The following is a 26,973-nucleotide window of genomic DNA, read 5'->3' on the forward strand; positions in this document are numbered from 1 at the left end:
AGGAAGTAGGTTAAGAACAGAAAGGAGAACTCTATCAGATTAAGGCAAACATGTGGGTCCTACTGAGAAATGATGCATCTTACAACAGTACCAGCAAAACAGCTTACTTTGAAGGCTGAATTGCTAAATATATCCAGAGACTTCTGTGAGCCAAAAGCAGCTGTCTTCTGCTTGTTTTCAGTTGTTAGACTCCTGACGTCCCAAAAAGCACAGCCTCATAGAGGGTCAAAATTTATGCAATCAGGATAATAAAATCACTCTGACAAGGCTGCAGTTTGTACTTAGTTTATAATTAGGCGTCTGCTCTCTCAGGTTAAGATACTATAAATTTCCAGTGAATTGTTAAGCTATTCACAGCACTCTGATGCTACTAAACTAGGAAAATATAAAGTCCTAAAAATACCCTCATGTAAACACATCAGAAATGGAAGGATGGGAAATCCAGACAAAATAGAAACCCATCTAGAGTTGTGTCTTCTACACTGGAAAATGGTGAGACTTTGCAATATTTAATTTGCGGCTAGCTGACAAGCAAATATTACCTTTAAAAATGAAGTGAACCAGAGCCTCAATTAGGATAATTTTAAAATATTTTAAGGTGATTTTTGCAAATCACAGATTATGTTTTTTGTACTTTAAAACTGAAAAGAACCTATTCTGATCAACCTATTTTTTATCATTCTAAAGACAAAAATGAAGATTCCTTGTGACTTCTAATCTGGAGGGAAAATTAATACAGATTTCTGCTTTTAGACTGTATCTCTCATTCTAGAAACTTCTCTGCCCAGATGCAGTCACCTGTTTTCATAGAACTGTTTGAATGCCTCCAGCCAAACTTCCCTTTTCTTGTCTACAGGATGTCTCATTTTTGCCAAGGTTCTTTAATGCAGTGTTCACCCCAAGTGATTACCTTACCTCACCTCCAATCAAAGTTGACTAGAAGAGTGTGAATTTTAAACACCTCTCCCCTCTGCAGTGAGAAATTAGAAGTGTTTCTATAATTACCTGCTATGAGGGTCAAAAAGCTGAAGTAGCATCAAAACCAGAGAAACTTACTAAAAGCTTGTCTAAGTTATTGCCTGTACTAAGGTTATATTGAGCAGACTGTGGATATCTTCCAGTCTGAAAAGCTCAATACCAGAACAAAATCCTGTGCAATCCTATTTTGCTTTGAGTGTGTTCATAAAAAAGAAGATTTCAGAATTATGTTGGTTTAGATTTTTTATTTTCCTCTGGGTCAGGGGAGTATCCTATAGGTTACAGATTTTTGTGTTTCATGGACATAGAAATGTAACATAATTTCATTTACTAATTTATATTTATCATCAGTTACATGAATTAGATGCAGATCTCAGGCACCCAAATGCAATTTCAAATGTATCCAGTACCTCCCTCACTCATCTAGCTAAGGATGTGAATGGCATTCTGATTTTGTGTCCAAAACTGACAGCCATCAATATTCAAAAATCCAGAGTCAGCTCCCAAAATAATGTGAAACTGGTGTAGAAATCCCAGTATATTTAAAACCTATCTTAAATATTTGATTTAAAATAAAATCTATTGAACTTTTAAAGGTTCCTTTTTTTACGAACTGTTCTTGGCAAACAGAAGAGCTATAAATTCTCATATTGCTAAAAATAAAATAAAGATTTTTTTTTATTTAGGTCCTACAGGTGTTAATAACAACACCAAAGATGGTGTGATTCCTGATGCAACCTGGAAAATTGACTACACTGCCTGTTTAGCTGTGCACAGTGAAAGGTTCTCAGCATTGACTTGTACTCTGCATCAATATTTACTGCTTCTTAGAGCAGAGTGGCTCACAATTAGCAACCAGATTTTTAATTAACAGTCGAGCTCGGTATTTTGGGTGGTTTAAGTTTGGGTGTATCAGTTTTCTGGGAAGAGCTGGCTGAGATGTCCTGAACATATAAATTTGTCCCAGTGTCCTCAGCCCACTGCTTGCTTTGAGAGGACACACCTGGGCTCTTCCACTGGTTTAGGCTGTGCTCACAGCTGGGCAGTGCTTACCTCTCCTCTGAAAATGGCTTAAATCACTTAGTGATGGGGAGCTTTGCAGGGCCTCTAAAATACGCATTTACGCAGCCATATTCATTTCTCAGTAGCCTAAAAAAGGTTTTTCCAAAGTTAAACATAAACATTCAGCTTGCAGGTGGAACTCATGGGACATGCTCAGTTGCCTGGAAAATCACTTTAGAAATTAGCATGTCTGCTCTGTAATATATTATGTGTGGTTTCTTTCTTGCCTTAGAAGGAATGAAAACATTGACTATACGGCCCAAATTTTATTGTGCTGCACAAAATTGCTTTCCAAAAGGGCTGGACTGGTAAAAATATTGGTTTCACCTTTGCAACACCTCTTTTTCTCAAGAGAATTCTCCAAAAGTACCCGATTTTCCTGCTGAGCCAGCCCAAGTGCCTGTGTTAATGGCCTCTGGAGAGAAACACCTCAACACATCCACAGAATGAAGGCTCCAGCTGCAAAAGTCAGAATTTCCATATACAATTTTCTTATATACTAACCAGTCTTCATGTCAGTTCCAGAGTCCCATGACACCTCATGCCCTTATATTTTATCTGTCACACTGTAGTTATAAACCAATGAGAAATAGCCAATATTTTATACATTTTGGCTAAGGCAAAACCAAAATATACTGATAGTGTTTCAAAATAAAGAGGAAACACTACAAATTAATAGACCTGAACCATGCCCTCTCCCAGATTAATATTAAGATCATGGACAAGTCAATTAAATGCGCTCTGATTGAGAAAGTCCCCATCAGTGAAGAGGTTCTATAAAAATATTAGAGCATGATAGTTTGAGATGATACAGAAATAATAGTGTTTATTAGCAATGTTATTTGCATACTTTACTGGCTTTAGGTTTAACTAAGCCTTCATGCACAATGCACTGAGAAATGCATTGTCCTTCACTGACAGATACAGTTTGCAGTCTAACCAGACTGGAAAGAGACAAAAAAGGCTTATTCATCTTATGGCCATTATTCCACACAGAGTGAAATGAGAAAAGTCATAGAATAGCACCAGAACTGTGCAAAAATTTTGTGGATTGAGTACCATCATATGAAGTCCCTGTTCAGTGTTTCAGCTTCTAATTCATTAAAATAAAAATTCCCCACAATTTGGGTTTCTGACCCTCCCCATTATGCTGCCAACACATCCCATTTCACTGGTAAATTCTGTGGGTTTAACAGGTCAGTGACTGCAGTGGTGTTGGCAGGGATATCATATTTGACATATGGACAAGGCCAGTCCCCTGCTGGACTGCCCTGAGGACTGTTCCTGATCTCATCTCAGACCATCTCTGTGCTCCCCCATCCAGCTCTCTTCCCCCAGGGACTCTGCAGGAATCTGTGCTCTTCCTCCTGAAGGGATTAACCCCTGTTCCTCACTGACCAGAGATACCAGCCTGAAGTCCATGTGTCTTCATGCTACAAATATGGTCACTGGAGCCCACTCAGACAGGCCTAGGGGAAGGACTGAGAAAGGGGTACACAGATATCTTTGGGCTGATCTGTACTTCACACAGAGCACTGTTGTGTTTGACATATGTCTTAGGTGTGTATGGAGTTATATCAGTGGAAACCCATGGTTCATTACCAATCTGCTTTGGTCCTGGAGGAGGGGACGTGGAAACAGGAGGGGGGAAAAATACCCAGATGGGAAATGAACCTGTGCATCTCTCCTGGGAAAATGCATTTCAGTCATTCAAGCAACAGCCTAGCCTATGGAAAAAAAAAAAAGATTGTTCTTTCCAGCTGTTATGCCAAAAGAAAAAATAAATTTAAAATGGAAAAGTGAATAAATTGAGCATATTTTTGTCATACTCTTTCTTGAAAATTACTTACAACATTCTTGTTTCTTATGAGGAACCATTTTTAATATTAAAGTAGTGCTTTCCAAAAAGTGCTTCCTGAAAAACCGAAACCGTTATTACCTTAAACTCCCACACAGTTTGTTTAAAAATATCTTTAAATATTATTAAAGAACAATCATTATGTAGGTTTATGTCTTATGAGTAGGAAGCAGAAACCATCAATGAATCATATTATTTCTTCTGCTGTAACAACACCGTCTACTACCACAATAACAAAAGAGTTTATGCTCACTGTATATCTGTCTTGCAGGCAGTTTCTTGCCTTGAAATCTGCATAACAGGTAAACTGTGGTAAGTGTAATATGCTGTTTACTGTCAATCCACTGCGGACAGCCAGGCATGCTTGGTCTGGTGCATTACTCCTCCTTTGGGTTCAGCTCCTTGCTGAAGTGTATGGCAGACCTGAAACAGCAAATAAAGCTTCTACAGATTCTAGAATCTGTTTCTGAGAGATGCTGCCAGCTATACAGAGCTAGATATTCAAATTATTTTATTCTCATAACACTGTATTTTTTATTTTAGTTAAAAGCAGTGATTTTAGTTGTAGAAAGTATTTTCAGTTGTGTGCTCCTTTGCAGAGAGAAATGACAATGGGACATTGGTGAGGGAATAAAAAGATTGCAAGAGACATGAAAAAAACACCATGGAGATCAATATTTAATCTAGAATTATGGGTGTACAGTATGTACTGTGCATTTTTTAAACTTAACTTGGCTTTTACTATTACTCAGTAGGAGGGGAACAGATACTGAGAACCTTGGATAGCAACCATAAGAAGCATGTTTAAATACACATATTTTCAGGAGATCTGCAAATACAAGAAGAATGGATGTCTCGGATCTTTTTTCATGTTGGAAAATTTGAGAGCTTTACCTGGGAAAGTTAATTTCAGGTGAAAGAATTTGTAAAATAATTTCCCAAGTTTATGCTGCATACTATTACAGCACGTAAGAAAAGATGTTTGTGTTACCCAATTCTTGAATAAAAAAACAATGTGCACATCACTTTTCCCAGTGGAAATACTGATGGTATACAGAGTTATAAATAAATAGTAAATCAGGAATCTATGTGGGAAAGCCCCTATCCTCTTTCTGGTTTCAGTCAGGAAGCATGCAGGTAGCACAAACTAATTCTGCTCAAATAGTGCTAGAAGAAATTATGTCAGCTTTTATTTATCATGATTTTAACAATGCTTCGAGTGTATGCATGTACGTACATATGTAATGCCTCTCTTACACGGGCATTTATATGGCACTTCTAGGCTTTTCTGAAGGCCTTTGAAGTTAGCTGGCCAGAAAGGATTAGGCACCAGGGGGATGAAAATTATTTTAAGAATTTAAAAATTATGTTATCAGGTATCATCTGCTTGCTAATGAAGCTTCAAAGTTATTTCCAGGGCAGAATTCTGCAGATTGCTCCAGAGAAAGAGTTCAACGGTCTATCTAAAAACCTCATTCCATCATTAATGAGTGCTTAACCCCAGAATATTTGAACTTAGACTACATGACCAGTAGTCAATTTTCACTAACAGTTTTTTTTTTTTTTTGATCCTGAAAATCTGTAGCCGTGTCATCAGCTCCTTCTTAATTATACCGTATTCTTTACATCTGTCCTGCTAAATAACTCTAATTGAAATAGCACCGGCGTGAATTTTCGTAATGTTCCCCCCAAGACATCCCGAAAGTGACTCACACGAGAAAACAGACTGAAGTCACAGCTGGAAGCACGTCAAGGATCATTTCCATTTTTACATGATTAATTTGAATTTAATATCTTAAATCAAAACCTGATTAATTTAAATAAAATTTTGATGGTGCCCTGCTTCTAATATACATTGCAGTAATTAGATTCAGCTTAATGTGATTTTTTTACATAATTAAAAAAAAGAGCAAGTCAAGTGTAACAATGCAGAGTTGGTACAAATCTGTCCATATATACACATATAATACACATGGGATTTTGTTGAGACGTTGCTCAGGTACAGGAAAGAGCACAGCTAGGTGGCTGTGCTGTAGCTCAGCTTATGGTATGCCATAAGTATGTAGGATATTCTTCTTCTATTCCACTGCAATATGAATGGTTGTCCTTAAAAAAAAAAAAACACATTAAAAAATAAGCAAAAAATATTAGCAATGCAACGCTGTGGGTCAGCTTCTCAGTGCTAGATCTTCTCACATTCCAAAGAACTGTGCTTTAAGAATTAGCTCTGTGTATCCTCCAAGTGAACATCTGCAAAGGACTATTTACAACAGCCCATGGGCTTGTTTTTCATGAGGCTTACAAAAATTCTTTATAAAATAAATTGTTACTGCATTTTTATATGGGATCCCCTTGCCTGTCTCTGCTTTTGCACAATGGTCCTGTGCACTATGAAAGCCACAGAGGTAGCAAACAGCAGTTCTTATGTATTAGGATCAGGTGAAGCCCACCTGCATCACACACCTGACCCTGAGGCTGGTTATGATCAATGCCTGTGGCTCAAAATGTCCACTGCTTAGCAAGCAAAACTTGCAAGGTGCACTTCAGGCAGCACTGACAGCAATATTTTAGATATTTCCAGCTTCTTTGTAGGAGAAGAAACTATACCATAATCTGAGCAATGGATTCACCTGCAGGTGTAGATGGAGCTTCAGTGAAGACGTACAACATGCAAAATGATTCAGGTAGGTCAAAATCATGGGGAATCTACAGATGAAGTAGAAATTTGGAGTTTCTGAATTTGTCTGAAGGTTTATGTAAAATTTAATTTTGTTTAAGGAGAAAATATCCAATTCATTGCTGTAAAATTTGAATATTTTAATTAGGAAAAGGTAATGCAAAAAAACCCTCAAACACGGTTTCCCTGATTTCTTGTTTTCCCTGTTTCTCTGTTTCCCTGTTTCAAGCGACCAATTTACAGATCAGATTATTGTTCAATAATTAGATCTTTCTTGAACAAGACAGTGAAACATCAACTTCACTCTTCAGCAAGGAGTAATTCCAGTATCTATCAAACCTCTTGATTTCAGTGGGACACTCCACCAGCTTTAAAATACTGGGCATGTGCTTAGCTAGTAGTAAATCACTATTAAAGATAAGACGATGGAGAGTGAAAAACTCCTTTCCTGCCTGGGGCTAACAGCTTACAGGGAAGTGCAACCACTATTCATCCTTTTATGAAGGCAAGTAAAGACATTCAGGTGTATTTGATAGCACCCAGCTTTCCAAAGCCTTTCTGTACAGTTTGTTGTAGATATTGTGTAATGGCACACAGGTATTTTTTAATTTTAATATTTCTTTGAATAAAAAAATTCTTCCTTGTTGGTGAAACTGGTGGAGCTCTGCTGGTAATTCAGACAATTCAGATTATCTGGACATTCTCCCTGTCTTAAAACTCTTCCCAGAATCAATAAAAAAAAAAAAAAAAAAAACACAAAAAAAAACCCCAAACAAACAAACAAACAAAAACCCCACAGTAGGTGAAAAGTTCAGCCAGTAAGGCCAGGTTAAATGCTTTTCAACAGAAATGAGAAAAACCCTACAGTAGAAATAGAAGAACTGGGCAAATGTAAGGATTATAGATATAAAATATAAAGTTTTATAAACTTTAGTTTATAAAACAGTCAGAGAGAAGGAAGGGAAACTAATTTACAGACAAATTCATGAACCAGATTTAGCTTCTGTAAAAATGCTACATACAGTGATTTACTACTCTGTCTATTCTTCAGGTTCTTAACTAACTCTTCACTTTATTGAAATTGTCAAAATTCTCATTTTCATGCAGCATCAGACCCTTACAAAGTCACTGTCTCAGCAGGAGCTCCTATGCCATCCTATTTGACTCCTCAAATTTACAAACACGCTACCAGTGGATCACTGAAAATGTGTAGATTAAAATTAAACTTCTTGAATTTGACCAATCAACCCTTCAAGACTTTTACTTCTGTGGATTTTGTAGACAGAAGTCAGTGAAGTTGAATACTGATTCCAAAGAACTTACTTATTCATTGCAGATAACTAATAATAATAAAAAAAATCCACTTTTTATCTTACAGTTAAAACTTTTGATTACAATAATTTTTTTTTTAATTCTAAATTTAGGCTTCTCTAAATGTCTACTACAATATGATCCAAAAATAACAGCATAGTTACTATCTGGGGAAAAACTACTTTGGAGCTTATATTCTTATTCAGAAGTTAAAGTCAAAACAAAATTAATCGTGAAGGTTTATCTATAATGTATCACCATTCATTTCAGAAAAAAAAATATCTTTGCCAGCAGCAGAAGGGAAGTACTTTCAAGCAGTTACATTAAAATATAGACTCCAAGGAGAAGATTACAGATCTTCCATATTCAGCAACATGAATCAAAACTCTTAGGAACTAGGCTAACTTTTTTCTTTTCTTTTCTTTCCTTTTTTATTACTGCAAGGCAGAAGGGATTGCTTTTTGTATAGTCTATGATTTAGACGGCTAATTGAAAGTAAGCAGTGGTGAGCTGCTTCCTTGGTAAAATATTACCAAGACAATCTTATCTGAGTTTACAGAGTTATTTTCAATTTGTAAATGTTGTATTCATTTCTACTAGATAAAACACCTTTAAAAATCCTAGACCACGCATGACTAGATTTCTGTTTCAACTGCTCTGCACTTTTTCACCCCACACAAATGCCATCCAACCCACAGATATATCTAAACTTCCTCCCTTATGAATAGTTTTACTATTAAAAATAAGCTCAATCCATTTTATGGTAAATAAATTTAATGATATACTGAATCCTCATAACTTTGAGTTGATGTCATCCTGCCAGATACCTGCTCTGCAAGAGAATCTCCCTCATTAGAGCCTGCACTCTTAGAATCTCACCTTTGCAGATTTTTCTCTTGCCTATAACACAAAGAAAATCCTGGGCTTTGTTTCTCCATTATAATAGATGTAAATTAGTGTTTTGCCATTGTTTGTTGCTGTAATCATAGAGGCAAGTATATATTCCTAACAGCTATCTTATTTTCAATTTGCAAAGCATACTGTGCTTAATCCCATGAGGGAGCCGGTGGTTCTAGATATGAATTTAAAAAGGTAATTAGACCTGGGGGGGGTGGCAGGGAGATTGTCACCGAGATAGAAAAAACAGATTCCTGCCAGGTCCAGAGGGGTCTTTGATAGGTCCCAGGCTGGTCACAGTTCTTGTCCTAGTTTATTACTTGTTTCCATTGTGTGAAACAGCTTATTTGTTCATGTAAATGTAAATCATGTTGATACTAGTAGAAGGATCTTTGTTGCTAGTTTTTTATTTTAATCATGAAGGGTCACAGAGTTTGGTTTTAGGGACTGGCAACAGGCTATGTTTTTCCCAATGATCTTCGCATTTTTTACAATTAAATAGATAGTAAAAGTGACATATTGATAAAAGTTTTAAGGCATCTCTGGTGGGTGGCAGTAATTTTAAATATCATACAATCATCATTAAGTCATTTATGTAAATGAAAAGTACTTGGCAACTCTGTATGGCAAGAAATAGCAGCACTTTCTCTGCATCTCTGTCTTTTTTCTCTCTTCCCCTTTTGCTAGCTGTAGCATAGTGCACACTATGAGAGATGAACTCTCCTTTAGGGCTGTGTGAAGAATTTCTGTACAAAATATCAGACACCTATGTGAGACAGCAAATGAGGAGTAAATAAGGATGAGACATGATAATCTATCATGAAAAATGTCTAAAGGAATTTCTATAAGCTGAAATCAATGTGGTGTAATGATGAGTTAAAAAAAAAAAAAAAAAGAGATACAGATTTATGTGGGTTTGGATTAGGTGGCTTCTTACCCTATTCTCAGTCTCACCATTTTGATCCAGATATGAGTTTTGGGGTAGTAGGACAAGTCTGGTTTGTATCCTGCAATTCTCAGTTTGAGTTGCTGACTGGTTTCAAGGGAGACTACAAATCTCTGTTCAGAGGAAAGGAAGACTAAGAATCTGATCACTCACCAGGCTTTACTTTCAAAAATTGACATTGTCAGCTGAAGTCTTTCTGAGCAGGAGAAATGGAGGCAGTTTGAGCTAAACTGTTTTTGTTTGCCCAGATGTCTGATAACATTTAAGGGCCAGATTCTGCCCTCAAGCTGCTTTGGTAGGCAGTGTGAGTGCTCACTCTGGGGAAGATTCTGTGCCTAAATGTTCTCACTTTTCAACACATTGTTACCCTCCCACATATCTATTCAGGCAGTAAAACAAAATGGTGAACCTCCCTCAGGGGTTTTAATGCAAGTCTGTTGAGTCACCCTGTTTTTTGGATTGAATTGGGGGTGTAATATTAGGTTGGAAGGTGATAAGGATGCCAGGAATGTACAAGGAAAATTCTGTTCTCAGGCCAGTAGATAGAGCATAAGCTCTATCACCATATCTGTTCACAGAGGCTGTTGCTAAACCTCCAGAGGCAACTAGCCAGCAGGAAATATTAGGCTCAGAGACCTAAATAGACCATTGCACAGCCAGTTGGCTCAGTGTGGTGTCTGCTGGGCTGTGTCTGTGGCTTCCCTGGTGGGAGTCTGGGAGTGTGCAGAGCTAGCCAAGGCTGCTACAAACAGCTCCAGTACATCAGTGTCCTCACACTTTGCTGAAGCCGTCAGTAGACACAGTAGCACAGGATTTACCTATTTCCCTAGCTCCTTATCTCATTCCTTGCCCACTGTGTCTCTCTGAGTAGAGAATTTCCAGGAAAGAGGGTCCTGTGTGTACCCATAGTCCAAGCTCTCATTTCCATACATAACATCAACTCTGCATGAGTTGAAATTCTGAGCTGGAATTGTCCTGGAGCTTTACACCACTCTCCCTGGCAGAAAAGTGACATCACACTTCTGCTTTCTGACAGAGCCTTCCTTTAAGATTTCATTGAGGATCACTTATGATAAACACCTCCCAAGAATGCTTATTAAAGAAATTAGAAACTATGGTACATCAGGAAAGACATTTGTTTTAATTGAATAGAATTATTTCTATATTGAAAGCCTGTATTGTTCATAATGCCTAGGGCACCAGTCTCCTTTTACTAGCTTTTTACCAACGAATGAAACATTCATTTTAAGGGAGATATTTCTTACATTTTCCCAGTAATCAAGTACAGACTAGAGTGCTTCATAGCTAATAAATACTGGTGAGAAGAATCCTGCATGAAACTTGAGTAGATTCAAGTTCTAATTTAGTTGAAATCCAGGTTGGTGGCTTTGTGAGGGCTATAGCTAGTCCTACTAAAAATTAAAAGAAATTTATATCAGGATAAAGTTTGGTTTTTTATGTTTGTCCCTAGAGCTAAAGTAAAAAATATTACAAAGAAAAGCAAAATTATCAGCTGAATATGTGACGTGATAACTGGTAAAACTGAGTTCTAGTAAGCCTGAAGTCTGAAAATCCAAAAGGGAATGGGTGAAATATTATTAGTTCATTTAGTCACAACTGGAGAGAGGTGATATGTCTAGTAACTGATTCAGAATCCTAAGGTATTTTACAAATTCACTAAGAGTTAACTATTAGGGCTCAGCATGCATGAGACCCACTCAGAGGAGCTGCCACATGATCTCGTTAAACTGTTTGCCTCAAAAAATTATTGGCTGCCCTTGATTTCCCTACATGAAGGAGGCTTCAGCATAGACTCACCAAAATTGTCTCGTATGCTTCAGATACCATCAGCACCTCAATTCCACAATCAGTCTTCTTCCTCCTTTTCCTTTGACCAAAGCATAAGTATTAAAATGAATTAACCCCTGAATCCTGTCTCTTATTCCCTATAGCTGCAGACCATCATAATACTCATCACCAGCAATCCAGCTGCATTCAGGCATTGGAGATGATCAGAAGTCCTGTGGATGAGGCTGGGTGCTGTCTACCCCATTCCAAACCAGAAGGCCTGATCCTAAAAATGCAAAGGTAGAAAGCAGGCTACTGAGTAGCACTGTAGCATTTTGTTCCCACCTTACACTGTACTAAGGCTGGCTAAAGAGGCAGCCTCAGAAGTTAGGAAATCCCCAAACAATGTAATCAATCCTTCCATGCCTGTGGTGAGCAATAAAAGTTTATATGAAACCTACAGCACTTCACACTGAATGGCTGAAAAATAGCACACATTTATCAGAATGCCTGAAAACACACCCCATTCTGGTAGAGCAAAGCAATCAGTGAAGCCATTCTTCACCTGGGAGATTTCCATTCTGTTTTGCTAACACGCTGTATTCAGTATTGATGTGTCTGTGCAGAGTGCAGTGCAGCCGGTGCGGTGCTGGGACCGCTCATTCGCACGGCAGCGATGTCGCCGTCGCGCCGCTCCGGCTGCTGCGTGCGGCTGCAGCTCTGGATTAAAGCTGCACCCAGCAGTGCTGACAGACTAAAGGAGCTTGCCAGGGTTTCCCCCGGAGGATTTCATTTTTTTTAAGGGGTTTTAAATCTGGCTGTTTTATCACGGACCACAGGTCCATAAAGGGATGCTAAATGGATTAAGTGAAGGTGTACCCTCTAATAGCCCTAATCCAATCATTGTGGATGGGACTGGATTGCAAGATGCTGCTATATTTTTTGGGATTTCCCTAAACAGCAGTACCTATTGTGGTGCCTGGGGACAGAGCACTGGGATGGCCCAGCTGTTGATTTGTTCAGACGTACTTCCTTACATTCTTCCATAAGGGGTTGAAAATCATATTAAAATCAAACCCATGCCCATATCAACACTCCAAATGGCTTTAAATCTCTGAAACTCTCCACTGGAATCATCCATAAAATTCTACTAAGGAGTTTCATATTCTTTCTATGAACTTCCTTAGGATATATCCTTGTTTACCAACTCAGTGATAGTCAACCTGCAAAAGGTAGCATCTGAGTTTGGGATGCTGGCATATAAATCTCATATTGTTACTCTTTCTTACCAGATGTCTTCCATTTCTAGTCAGTAAGTGCCATTAAAAAAAAAAAAAAAAAAGCCACATTACATGATCTATTTGCTCTTAGAATTCTATTTAGCTCTAAAAGTAAAAAAAAAAAAAAAAAGTAAAACAATTTTTCAGATAGTTAACTGAGCACATCAAAAACTTTAAAAGCTTCATTCAAGATAAGCTTTAAAAAAAATCACCACCAAACAGCTCGAGAGTTCTCTTTATAATAAATCCATGGCCACTTTCGAACTTCACAGTTCTCACTGTCCTGTACACAACTCCCACTCAGTACATCACAGCAACAGTACAGATGGAGTTGTGATCTTCTTTACTCCAAAAGCACAGTCTTGTAGCTAAAGAAGGATATCTGTTAGCAGCTCAGGGTCTATATCATAGAGCTGAGCAATTCTCAGTACAGTGGTACATCCCGATTCGACAGGCAATCCAATTCTCTGCTTCCTCTGCTGCACAGTTTCTCCATCAAAAAGGTTCTCGACATGCAAAACACTCAGCCTTCACTGTTGTTTTTACATAAAATTGATTTAAGTGAGCAGAGTTGTTTATCATTGAGCTAAAGATCAGCATAGAACTAGATAGCTTTGCGAGCTTTTTGCTTTGCACTCCTCCAATTAAAAATAAAAATGTTAAAATTTCCAAAAGGGCATTTTAAAGGCTACTAATTGTTAATGCAGAGAGTTGAGACTTTCCACAGTGATGGGAAAGACAAGAGGGAGAAAGCCACCGAACTAAAAAACACAGCTTTTATGTCTTCTGTAGCCGTGTTCTACTAGTGGTTTTGGCACTGGCCGGAGCAGCAGTAAAAGCTGGAAGTTGCTGGAAGTCACTAAAAAACATGGCCATGTTATCTCCAAGGAATGGCAAAGCAAAGTAGGGATATGTTGATCTATATATCTCCTAGGTAACCACCATCTTGAAGATCATGAAACTCCTCTATTTATAGCAGCTGAGTACCTCACAATCTTAATGTGATTAATGAATATCCTTAGGCCATCTGGGTAAGGCAGAGCATCTATTATCTGTATTTTAGACATTGGGAATGTAGGTCTAGGAACCTGCATCTCAAAAGTACTTAGACACCTAATTTATTTCAAATACTTTTTTGTAGGATTTAGAATTCAAAATACATTTTAGAATATATACCCAAGCCTCAGAGAAACAGAGACTTGGGTATATATCTGGCATGGGTATGCAAAGCAGCAAGTTTGTGATATATGGTTTCACATCTACACTAATGCATTTTGCTTTTTGCTTGTTAAAGTGTTTGTTTGGGACCCGTGCTGAACCATTTAGGAAAAAAACAAACAAAAAAAACCACCAAAAAACAAAACCCAAACAAATGCCCCAAAGAAATATCTGAGGTCAGACAGGACAGCTGCAACAAAGCAGGCACTGGAAACAAATGCCCCAAAGAAATATCTGAGGTCAGACAGGACAGCTGCAACAAAGCAGGCACTGAAAACAAATGGACGATTTTCTCAAAACTGTCCTCTTTTTCTGATACCAGAATAAATTTTTGGATTTTGTACAAAGCCTTTTGAGATTGCAAGTAGAATTCTCACAAAACCCCAAAATTATTAGTTGGTAATTTTCAGTATTGCAACCAATCCCTGAGCACACTGTAAATGGTAACTTGGACTGTAATTGTACATCACAAGTACGTATTTGTGCCAAGGAGAAAGCTGACAGTCCAAGAAGGGCAAGGGGAAGGAGCAGTCCATGGATTCACAGCTGCCATTTATTCAGTGCAGCCCTGTGATGGTGTTTGCAGCCATCTCTGGCCTCCCATGCCACAACCACTAGGAGGTGTTCTTAATGTATAGGAACACAGAGGTGGAAACCTCTCTACCTAGTGAAGGGATCACATTCAGCACAGGGTGAGGGGCACTCAGGTAAAGACAAAGCATGACATTGGTGAATCACTGGAGCAGCTCATAGTAGGCTGATGTAGTTTATTTGTAGATTTGAGCAGATCTGTGGCTATTATCATGTAAACCGGTTGTCAAAAATAGTCTCTGTCTACTCCAGTGCGGAGAGGAGCGTTGAGGCAATTCATCATTCTCCCTCCTTACTTCATAGACACTCACAGATGATCAGACAAACATGGAGATTAAACTGCATGTATACAGATTCTTTCTGTGAAAGGAATATGGGAAGAGCAGCGCTCCCTGGAGAATACGATTGCAGCCTGACTATTTATGCCTGATAGGCATGTTGCTCCTTAATTGTAACTACACAAGGAATAACAACATTAAAAAAAAAAATATAGGACAGGCAGATGTTGAAGAATTTTCTGAGAACTGCCGTAAAAATTCCAGCTACCACAACAACTCACTCTATGTAGACATACTGCTATACCTATACATCAATATATAACTGGAAGCCTTTCTTCTTCACCTTTTTAACATATATGTCTAAATACATAAGCACAAACACATAATCCTGCTTATTTCTCATTTGGGGGATGGGAGGAGAGATGGGGCTTTCTGTTACCCCTAACATCTCAGAAATCTGAAAGGTAGAGCACGTATCTTATTCTAAGGAGTGATAACTCCTTGATTAATTGACTATTCTCCTATGCTGTTGTTTTCTATCTGCTTGACTAATACACCTTATAAGAAAAAACAGCTGCCAAGGAACATAGGCGATTAATGTCCCCATCTTCTAATTGTGATAACTGGGCATGGAAATCTACTTCAGGTTGGATTTTTTTGATGCTTCTATGCCTGTCTTTTTTTTAAATTTTCCTTCTCCCCTTGCTGTGTGCACTGGGAAAGAGTGTATAATGAATATGTTGGTTTGCATTTCTTTTACAGTGTATGCTGACTGTACAAAGAGTTAAACATGAAATAAAGGATGAAAATAAGCATGAAAGACAACATCCGTTCTCATTTCAATTTCCTGGAAGGAAAGTGTGGTTGGGCAGATGGTGCTTTTTTGTTTTACTAACTGAAAGATCAGATGTAAATAATATACACAATAAGGTCAACAGCACCTTGTCTTATATCAAAAATATAGCATAGCCAGGACAGAGCTCATACTCAGCAATGGTGGGTTGCACCTTGAATCCTGTGTTCAGTTTTGGGCCCCTCAATACAAGCAAAACATTGTGGTGCTGGAGCATTTCCAAAGAAGGGAATCTAAAAGTTTGGAGAAGCATTTGTGAGGACTGGTTGAGGGAGCTGAGGTTTCTCACCCTGGAGAAAAGAAGGTTTGGGGGGGACCTTATTGCTCTCTACAACTGCTGGAAAGGAGGTTGTAGCCAGGTGAGTGTCAGTCTCTTCTCCCAGGTAATGAGATGTACGACAAGAAGAAATGACTTCAAATTATGTCAGGGGAGTTTTAGATTGAACATTAGGAAAATTTTTCACTGAAAGGGTGGTCTAGCCTTGGAACTGTCTGCCTAGGAATGTAATGAAGTCACCAACACTGAAGATATTTAAAAGACGTGTAGTTATGGTGCTTAGGGAACGTGGGCTAGTGGGGGACTTGGCAGAGATATGTTAATGGTTGTATTTGATGTTTCTAAAGGCCTTTTCCAGCCTTAATGAGTCTATGACACTGCAAAAATAACGGCTGTGGGTTTTTTTATTTAACATAATTTTTCTTACTAACCTTAAAATTGGTGCAGTAGAAGGAGGAGAAAAAGATGTTTTCTCAATGAAAGAATATCACTGTAATCCTTAGGAGAAATGACTCATATAAAATTATAGAACTTGCATATCAAATCAGAACGATCAGATCTGGGGAAATCAAAAGGCATAGCCACTCCTAAGACTTCTGTATAAACCAAGAGACTGAGGTAAACCAGAGAACTGGATTAAACTAAAAATTTCTTTTTTATGTTAATTAAAAATTAAATGTACAGTAGTTATCTTTTTTTAAAACTGGTAATGCTGAATATAAATCATAAAACTGCTTGTCCTTTTGGTTTTTTTTAATTTGTCTTGATGAAAAATTTCTGCTTATTAACTTGAGAAACCTGCTGATAGTTGTAAGAGTTTCACTGTATTTTATTCTTTTATATTTGTAACTACTAGACTCAAGCACTTTCAGAAGCATTTTAGATCTCTGTAAAGAAAAAAATGTTTTTAGCATTGAATTGAACAAATAGAGCTTGAAATTTTGATGGATATAAACTCTAAAATCACTGTGAAAATAGAAACATATTTTTAAGCCACTCTTACATTTCAGAGGCTCTACATATTTTTAGGGTGATTTATGTCATCAGTGCAAGGAGTATGAAAAGAAAAACAAAACTATGTTTGTGATGTTACTTCTGTATTATCAAGAAAGTGAAATAAATAAAAAAGAAAACTGAAAATACTTCACTTAGTCTTAAGCTATACTGAAAACATGAATGAATTAATGCTTGTAGAAAATATGCCACTGGAACTAAGATTTTATAGGTAAGAATTTTTAACCCTTAGTTGTAAGTGAGTAATAAAATAGAAAAAAATAAAAATTAAAGACTTCAGCTTGCAGAACCTCCTAAAGTTTGAAAATCCCAGAGTGAGTTTTGTCTCCTCACAGATACCTCAGTAATAAATAAATAAAGGGAAAAAAATCAAATAACTGAAAGCTCCAAAGAGAGCTTTTACCAGGTGAAAAAGAAATGTCAAAGCTCAGGCACTTCAGCCCAAATGCTATCCTGCACCTACCAAGAGGTTTTGGTGCACTAAAGGCAGGGCAGGCTTGCTTAGGGCCATGTGCTACTAACAGGTACTGCCAGAAGGAAGTGGGGCTGAGGTGTAAGTGGTGCAGACACTCATAAACAGGCAGGGTTTCACTCAGTTATTCACTGTTTCCCACAGTTAAAAGCTGATGGGCTTGAAACAGTTTGGGGGTGATAAGACGAGCTGTAGTTAAAAAGGAAGGAAAGGCTCGAAACACCTGGGGCCAAACCTCTATCTGCCCGTTGATCTCAAAAGGAATAAAACAATATCTGCAAGCCCAAGATTTGACTCTCAGTCTCTCATATGTGTTCTGAAACCCACAGAAACTGACCATGAGATAATTTTGGTTTTCCTTAGAGACATACCCACAAAACCTTCACAAATATCGCTGTCCTTATGGACAAAGATTTCTGTGCTTACAGGATAGAGCTCTGTGGATAACTAAAGGATGAGCACACACTTGCACAGACACTTATGGATGGCACTAAACAGGAAGGCAGAGACCATTTGCAAATAAAAGAGAACAACCCCAGGTTAAATTATGAACAGTTACCAGACAAAATGGAGGCAATGTACAGGCCCTGACAAGTAGTTGAGACTAAAACCTGTTGAACTAGTAAGACACTGAATGTCCTGTGGCATCAGAAAGTAAAAAATCTCATATCTGATTTCTCCTTAGTTTGAAAGAAACATTTCATCACACAAACTCAAATTTTGTTCAGTGAGAGAGCCTGGATTGCCACTCTTCATTACTTCAGGAGTTGATGTAGAAGTCAACACAGTAATGCTTTTCATCTCTTGTATTATAGGAATTCAAATTCAAATTTTATTTGAAATAAAAATATCAAGGCACAGCTACGCAATGCCTTACAGTGTGGTTCTTGGTTGACTTCATCCCTTAGCAGTCTTGAGGAGAGATACAGAACATAAAATTAAACCCCTGTTTTTTACCCCAATAGTCTGTTTCATCTTACAAACAGTAACAATGCACCATGTAAAAGTCACAACAATAGTAAGTAGAATCTACCGAACATTTTGCTCTTCCTAAAAGTTTTTTTTCTTTCTTTTGGAGCGCTGATATACTTAGCTGTTCCACAAAATTTGGCATCTACAAATTTTGACGAAGTGACAGCTTTGCCAATAACATGCTAATATGCTGAAAGCCCTTAACTCACCTACCATGGACTAGGTCACCTTTTCTTCTGCTCTCCTCAGGAGTGCAGTGTTGGACCATGGGGAACCTCAGCCCTACTGTCTTTAACCATGAGCCTGATAATCACGACGGTCCGGCTGCTGCTTGCTGACTTCCCAGGCTTGATAGCTTTGGCTTGTGTGTCTGCAGAGTGCTCTCCAAGGTTTTCAGTTTGGGGGTTTGAATATATACCATATGTAAGTTGTTAAGTGCAGTACCAGTCCAGAAACCCTGTCTAAACACAGACTGAAATGCTGTGGTCATCATTTCTCTGGTTCTGCTTAGGAGCCTGACTCAGCAACTAGTGGTTAGTTTTATGGTCAACAGACTGTTTCATAGGAAGTCCTTTAAGGGGACAGGTGGCCCAGTGGATGGGCTGTTCAGTTTGGTATAAAAGCAACAAAAATCCCCTCAGTCTCAGCCGTGATCAGAGCAGCAGAGGAAACAGAACAACACATGAAGTGTAGGGATGGAGACATCACAAGTAATCTGACTGGTTTATACTAAGAAAGGATTTGACAGACCTGCTGGGTTTCTACTTAATGCAAATCAAGTCTGAAAGGGACCACTTGAGCTCAGGTATTTGTCTCAAACTGATTTGAATTATCCTCTCTTCTTGATTTTGAGAGTCCAGAAGAGAATACCATGAAGAGAGTGTGTTGACATTTCCTACATAAAATGAAATTAAACCCATTTAAGGCAAGGAAATACAGTGTAGGTGATACAAGAATCAGGCCCTTTGAAGTGACAACAGAAATAGAGCTTCATGAGGGCTATGTGTTCTCAGAAAATCTTTTGGGAAGTGAAAACCTAATGAATTCTTCCACATTGCCCCCTTTACAGCAATTAGGATCAACAAAATGCATACAGGGTATATCATACATATTATTACATCTTTTTATGCCTAGTCAGTATAAGCTTTATGTTTCTTTTGTAGACATGTTAGCTAAAGAGCAGCATTTGAGGTCAAGTCTGGACTGTCCTTTTTTAGGCTAATGCTGCACGTATGAAAACTTATTGAAACAAAATTGTCTCAAATTATTACCAGCACTTAAATGATCATTGCAGAAATCACAGGAAAGTAGGATAGTGCTTACCAAAACCCCAAGCAAGTACTTCAGATTGTTTTTCTTTCATTGCCAAGCAGCGAGGGTCAAGTGAACTGTATTATTTGCAAATATCCACCTTCTCAGAATGTCACAAGCAGCTGTAACGTATCCACTAGCAGCAATTTCCACTTGGCTCTATCTAGAGGGGAGAAAATTACCAGGAGCTGCGTTGTTTATAATTCCCTCAACCCTGAGGGTAATTCTGTTCACCAATTACTTGAAATTAAAGTTAGGTAATTTGACACGTCTGTTTGATACCCGACCACAAACTCTTAGGCAAACCAAAGAGTTGGATAGTTTACTTCCCTGATCTTCCACAGAATTTTATTATTGCAACCATGACAGGAAAGGAAAAATGAGAAATTGTACAGACATATGAATCAGTAGGGCTTGGAGGTTTTTGGTCACTGTTGCCACATTAAGAGGTCCCAATAGATCTGAGAAAGAGGAAGTTGGAAGGCAGTTTTCCTCCTGGGATGAGGGTTCTCATTTAAATATAGCAAAGGTTGTAAGAACTGAACAACAAGAAGCCTCCAAGTGCAGTGTTTGACAGGAAAAGAAACCTGCTTTCTATAGCGAGATGATTTCACACCTTTTGTCTTTGCATACAGTTACAGTGCTGCTGAGAAAAGGATGTACACATGCAGAGAGAACCTACATTATCTGCAGTATGTGTTTTTTGGTCTCTAGGGCCAGTTATTTAAACTACATAGTTGAATCCTGAGATGGGTTATATCTAGACTTGGAAATTTTTTAATTCAGGCATACCTGTTAAACATTTTATAGGTGAGGATGGTGTGCACACTCCATTTCTGTATCTCTTTGTGTGTAATGAATTGTCTGCCAGGTACTGTGACTGAACTGCATGACTCACTCCACGGATTCCTTTTACAATCTGGTGAAACCAGAGGCTGGCAACACCTATCTTTTGTAAGAACTTTTTACATCTTGTAATTCTACAAATGAACACTTTTTTTTTCTTTTTTTTTTTTTTTTTTTTTTTAACACTGATTACATTACATTCATTACACTGATGAATTTTAAAAAAGTACAAGCTGACTTAAAATTCAGTCCTGTTCTACTGAGCTGTGTACTAAACTGTTCAGCCTAACATGTGAGAAGTGAGCCTAGCTCTCATTTCCATTAAGGTATACCAAGACTTATTTCAAAGCATTCATTATCCTTAAACATTATAAAACAAGTGAATAAGAAATGCAGATGTACTGTCTTTTCATAGTGAAAAGACTTATTTTTAATTGTGTAATCTCATTCTTGTTGGCATAGCTTCCTATATGGAAAGTTTAGTGCCAAATAAGTAGCAAGTGCTTTATTTTTTAAATCAGAAAATTATTACCCTTTCAGCCATATTCTGCATTTCATTTTTACTACAAAAGTTGTTCGTTGTCCAATTTCAAGCTGAAAAACTATAAAAGTCCATTTTGACTTCGCTACAGCAGAACTAAAAGATTTTTTTGAACTAAGATTAAATTGATATACCTTGAGCTTCTGTCATTGTAATATGACATTAGGAGCATAGTCAAATACTGGTTTTGACTATAAGTGTCCTACTAAAGTAGTAGTCTACTGCAGAGTGCTTTTTGATGTATCAAAGAAATGGTACTATCTTTCAAACAGCATTCATATTCTCCTATCATCAAGGCAAAGTAATAGCAGGACTAAAGCATGATCTTTTTTTGCAGTTTCTAGGAGCCAGTGCTATAAGGGATTGCCTAGCCTTGCATTAGGTATTCATGTTTAAATGAACCACAGATAGGCTCTCCAATCTACAAACTCCATTAATCAGATTTTATCCTTTTCTCTGTCTTTTATTTTTTGGATTCTTTACCCTCTTCCCTGCTGCTATTGCTATGGCTTCCGTAATGACAGGCCAAGTAATTTATTTTTCTCTTTCTGTCTTTCTTTTCCTAAAGTTGTGATACTCTTACTGGTATAATTCACAAATGTTTCTGTGTAATGCTGATGGCCATGACTCCATCATTCAGGGGGTAAATAGCATTTTACTTTATTATCTTTCAAATATGTAATCTCTCATATAGAATGACCCCTAACTTAAAAGTCTGGTGTTTGTTTTTCAAAATGTCTTGGTTATTGGAAAAAATGTCTTTAAACAACTCTTAATATTTAAAGTTCTGTAATGGTTAGGCATATGGCTCACGAAAAACACAAAAAATGAGGAACAGCATTGGTACAGAAGGAACAGAGCTGGACAGTACAGCAAATTGTCAAAGACCAGTGAGATGTCTAAGACAACATAGGAGAGGTTTTGCTTCTTTTTTTTTCCCTGTGATACTTTTTTCCCATTTTTCTTCTGACAACAGCCAGTTTTCATTCTAGGAACAGTGGAATGAATCCTGACTTTTTGAGTTTTCCCTTTGTTCCTATCTAGGATAAAATGTAGAACTTCACATTCACAGAGCAACAGGAGAGAACTTCTAAAGGTATTTATTTCCAATAAGTGGAACAATACATTTGTTTTGATATTGTTAAATTGCTTCAGTAAAGTAAAAAACAAATTCTCACTGATCAGTTTGAAATATTGAATATATATCTGATCTAAAATGTTAATACAGAATAAAATACAAATGTTCAAAGGATAAATTTGGAAGAAAAAAGCAGAAATTAATTTTTTTATTTTGACATTAGTCACTGAAATGTTTCCCTTAAGAAATCATTAAAATCAACATGTTCTTATGAAATATTTAAAAGAACACCCTTCTTAAAACAATTTTTTATCAAGCCTATGCAGAAAACAATGTTATTTCCATTATTTTATATCCTAAATTCATGAAAGAGATTGTTAAGGATAGATTTGTTGCTAATGGGAAGATCTGGTTTGACTCTTTTGAGAATAGTAAGTCCTCCCCACACAGCAAACAGGTAACAGGATTATGTAGTTCTCTTCTATTTATGGGGATTTTTTAAAACTGGACCAACAAATAGTTCAAAGTTCAGTTGCTATAATTGAGGAAAGAATTCTGTAATCTCAATGTTTTCTCCTTCTAAATGCAGGGATTATAAGGGGGCTCCAGTAAAAGTGTGTATATACTGTAGATATTACTGGGGAAACATGAAATTAAATAAAAAAACAAAACAAAACACCTAAGTGGGGGAAAAAATTACTCCATAGCACAGGTGGAAGGCAAAGTTTTTTATGTTGAACTGTTCTCCCATTGAGAGTCACCAAATAAAGTTACCAAAGGGACAGATTTTATCAGCAGAAACCATTAAAACTGACTGAAATTGTACAGAGCTGGGCAGTAAGGTGAGCTCAGGGATTGAGAAAGCTGGTTCGTCTCTAAAACCACAATGCCCTGTCGTTTGAGGAGGTCAGCCAGTGCAATACAGAACAAGATCTTAGAACACTTGATGCAGGTTTGCTTTCACTTGTTCCTTTTGGTGTCAGAGAATAGTTGGTATCCATTCGTGCTGAGTCAGTTTACAGTGCCCATGCATTATGAAACACTTCCTCAGCTACCCAGATTCTTCCACCCACTTTTAGATGCACAGACTGAGTTTTCCAAAATTCTTCCTTGTTGTCACACTGAATCATGAGCCTCAGAAGCACAGGACTGAGCAACTCATAATGTGCACATAATAACAGTGGTTCTAGATTCTGCATTCAGTGTAATAATAGTGTTGATTGCTGATACTGGCTCAGTTGACAGTGTATGTTGCCAAAATTTGTTGTCACACCAGAAACAGGAAGAGAAAAATTGGGAAGAGGTGTGAAGAAGGAACCTTCTGTCCAAATTCAAATCACATAATGCTATTAGAAGTGGGGAATAACAGTGAGAGACTAAATGGATCTGCTTTGGGTGGCTGTTGAGACAGAAATGACCAGAGAGGGATGTTGGGCTGCACTTTTCTGAATGGTGCTGCAGCTCACATTCCCTAAATTATGGCCCATGATAGTGAAGACATGATGGCCTGGTCCCACTCTCCTGATTCACATTGTTCTCACATGCAGCCCTATTTTGCCTGCATAAATAGGGAGGAATTTCCAATTCCATGGAGATACTACAAGTTTAGTCATGAAGATAATTAAGTCCTTTGGGCTTGAAAACCCAAATATTTCATACTTGAAAGACATTCAGATATGACTCTGAATGTCTGGACTACTGCCATCTAAACAATTTGGATTCATTTGAGGTTTAAGATTCGCTCCAAATTCCTCTTCACATCAATTAATCATTCAGATATTTACTCTTCTTATCACAAGCTTTAGAGAATGGCTAGAAATTCTGAGCAAGATACTGTATAGCCTAGTTCTGCTGACACACAAAAGCCAGCATCAGTCTCTTAAAAATGTCAAATCTAATTAGTAAAGATTGGTAAAAAAGGTGGAAAGAAGTTTTATTATTGACATCCTTTTCCAAAGGATAATAGAAATAGAAAGTTGTCCAAAACACCTCACAGAATATCAGTGGTAGACCTGAGGAAGGGCTCTATGATTGTTGTCTGTCTCCCAAGGCAGCAGTAGACTTGGTCATGAGTTTTCCTTACCCCAAATATTTTGCAGCAAAAATTATTTCTTACTGTTATTGCTCACTGCAGTTAAATGCAAGGAAATCTAGTTTTCCAAAACTTTTATTTCAAATATCAAACTCAAATAAATATAGTCCCTGTAAATAATGGACATTAATGGAATGCTAGCTCAGGTCCTAAGGAATTTAGAGAAATATACTACTCTAAATATAGAGAATTTAGAGTAGGTACCTTCTGGTACTGCTGTGGTGGTCAGATAAAAGGAACCTTGATACAGAAATAGGGACACTTACTTGAACTCAGGCTTAAATATCTAGAGATCTTTGAAACTAAATAGAAAGGCAGATAAAGAGCTACATTTATCTCCAAGATCAGAGAGCCTCTGGGAGGTCTGACCCATAGTTTTATCTAAGTTTGTAATTTCACACATATTTCTAAGTAAAATAAGCGGGACTCATTCTTAGAGCTTTTTATTGAATTTATGAGTTTAACTACTAAATATCAATCATTTACATTTACCAAAAAGTTACCTGATAGTAACACTGTCTTGATTAAATCTTACTTTCTGTTTTGTTGTTTTGTCACTAAGAATTCTGAAAATCAGATGAAGACTCTGAAAGTAGAACTGCTGCAATTGCAAATATATTTAAAATCTTCACTTTCTTTCCTGAGGTCTGGCTTTTGTGTCTGTAAGTGTGTGTATGTCAGTAAAGGGGAGGGCAGAAAGTTCAACGTGACCTGAGGTAAATATTATCAAACGAATTTTAATTAACAGCTCTGATGAGATAACAAGAGAGATTGAACCTCACCTCCCAAAACTGTGCTAGTTTGCTTTTGTTGCTGCTGTTGTAAAAAGCCCCTGTTTTGCTGACACTTCGGAAATGATTGTGACAAGTAAAAAGATACTGTCTTTGCAAGGGCAATTTTGGACTAAATTTAATCTGTTTTTAAAAAGCTGAGGTGAAATGGTAAAGGAAAAAAACAAAATCCAGATGAAGATTCTGCACTGAATTTGACTTATTTTGAAACTTTTATTAGCGCAGTACCTGAAATAGAGCACAAAGATCTTCAGCTTTTCTCAAGTCATTGCAGAAATGAGGAGAATAGAAAGCATAAAATGCAGTAAAACGAAATCTAATTGTCCTGGGGTGGGGGAAGAGGTGTAGGGTGGAAGGAAGGTAAGGAATAAAAAAATTAATTAACTTTGCCAAAAAATTCAGTAAAGAGCTCCGATAGAAGTTAGCTGTCTTGTGGCAAGCACATTCCTGATACTGGGTACAGGATATTCCCATCCTGCATTGGAAGGTCCTTATTAAAAAAAGGAGAAAGGATGGGAGATGCAAACTATCATTTATATGCACATAAGTACTCAAAATAAAAGTTCTTCTAGCTTGATATGTCAGAGTGCTGCTTTTATGTTGATTTCTATTGCCTGTGCTTGAAAATAATTGCACTAGTTTATATACTAGCATGATAATATTTGATTAATTTTAATTTATCACTGACAGTGAATGTGTATATTGGTGCGTATGCACCTGTTAAAATACTGTCTTTGTGTTACTTCATCAAAAGGACCAAATATTTTTGGATGAACATAATAAACCGTTTCTGCAGCATTATTTCAAATCCTGAGGTGAAACTTGATTCAAATTTTATTGTGAACTTAAGGCTAAGTCTGAGCTAACTGAAGGCTGGATTCTTGTCAAGCCTGCCTTCGTCACATGGCAAACATAGATAATTGAAGTGTATCTTTCTCATATAAACACTTTTTTTAGCCCTCCACAAAATGCCTAAAGTATTTACAATGGAAAAATGGACAAAACATTTGCTGGCTCTCTTTTTCTTTTTCTTACTGTCCCATAGTCTAAATTTTAGTCCCAAACTAATACAAATCCATATTTTTATTCTTGATCAATGTAAAACTAGAATGACTGAAAGGTATAATTTGGATCACTTGCATTTAAGACTGCCAAATGAATACCTTTCAATTTCGTTGCATAGAAGAATCTTCTGAAGTACTGTGTGATTCAATTTTCCCTCTCTCAAAAAAAAAAAAAAAAAAAAAAAGAAAAAAAGGAAAAAGAAAAAGAAAAGAAAATTCAAACTCAAAATTATTAAGACCATAGAAACAGGTAAGAGTATGTCTCTGTCATATATAGTTATTTACATTACTTGCTTATCCTCCTAGTCCAGACAGTAACATCTTCGTTTTGGCTGATATTTAAATAACATTTTCCTGCTTCTTTAGTTTCTTTTTCAGTAATATTTACCTAATTCACTATAAAATGAAAATATAAGACAAAACCTCAAAGACCTTAGAAAATACTGTCCGGTAGGTTAGCAACTGAAGGGATTCTCTCTCCTTAAAAGATTAAATATGCCGAGCTAATTCCTGTGACTATAAACTAAATCCTGCTGGTTTTGAACTAATCATTTGCAAAATTGGAGGGGGAAAAAAAAGTAACACAGGAAAAAAAAAAGGCTTCTGGTGGGTGAGCCACAGCAGGGCAATTAAGATGATATGGCAGAGGTAGACATCTGCTCCTAGACAGATACAGTTCCACTGATGCTATCTATAGCTGCAATCCTTCTGAGAGATAAACAACACGCGAGAGCAGCGCACAGAAGGAAATGCCACACTGAGAAAGTGGTGATCGTGT

The 26,973-nt window shown here is 37.3% G+C and overlaps 1 long non-coding RNA gene across 3 annotated transcripts in view; it reads right to left on the reverse strand.

The window, feature by feature from the left end:
• LOC121470131 (uncharacterized) overlaps nucleotides 1-26,973 on the reverse strand; it is a 98,586-nt gene that overhangs the window by 21,664 nt on the left and 49,949 nt on the right. For 2 of the 3 annotated variants that reach the window (XR_012056496.1, XR_012056494.1), the window contains exons 2-3: nucleotides 19,796-19,946; nucleotides 4,152-4,321 (exon numbers count right to left, since the gene is read on the reverse strand). This is a non-coding gene — a long non-coding RNA (uncharacterized lncRNA). The remainder of the gene's footprint in view (nucleotides 1-4,151; nucleotides 4,322-19,795; nucleotides 19,947-26,973) is intronic. The other variant, XR_005980782.2, reaches the window with a different exon arrangement.

Source organism: Taeniopygia guttata, chromosome 5 (assembly GCF_048771995.1).
Source record: "Taeniopygia guttata chromosome 5, bTaeGut7.mat, whole genome shotgun sequence".
Taxonomy (NCBI): domain Eukaryota; kingdom Metazoa; phylum Chordata; class Aves; order Passeriformes; family Estrildidae; genus Taeniopygia; species Taeniopygia guttata.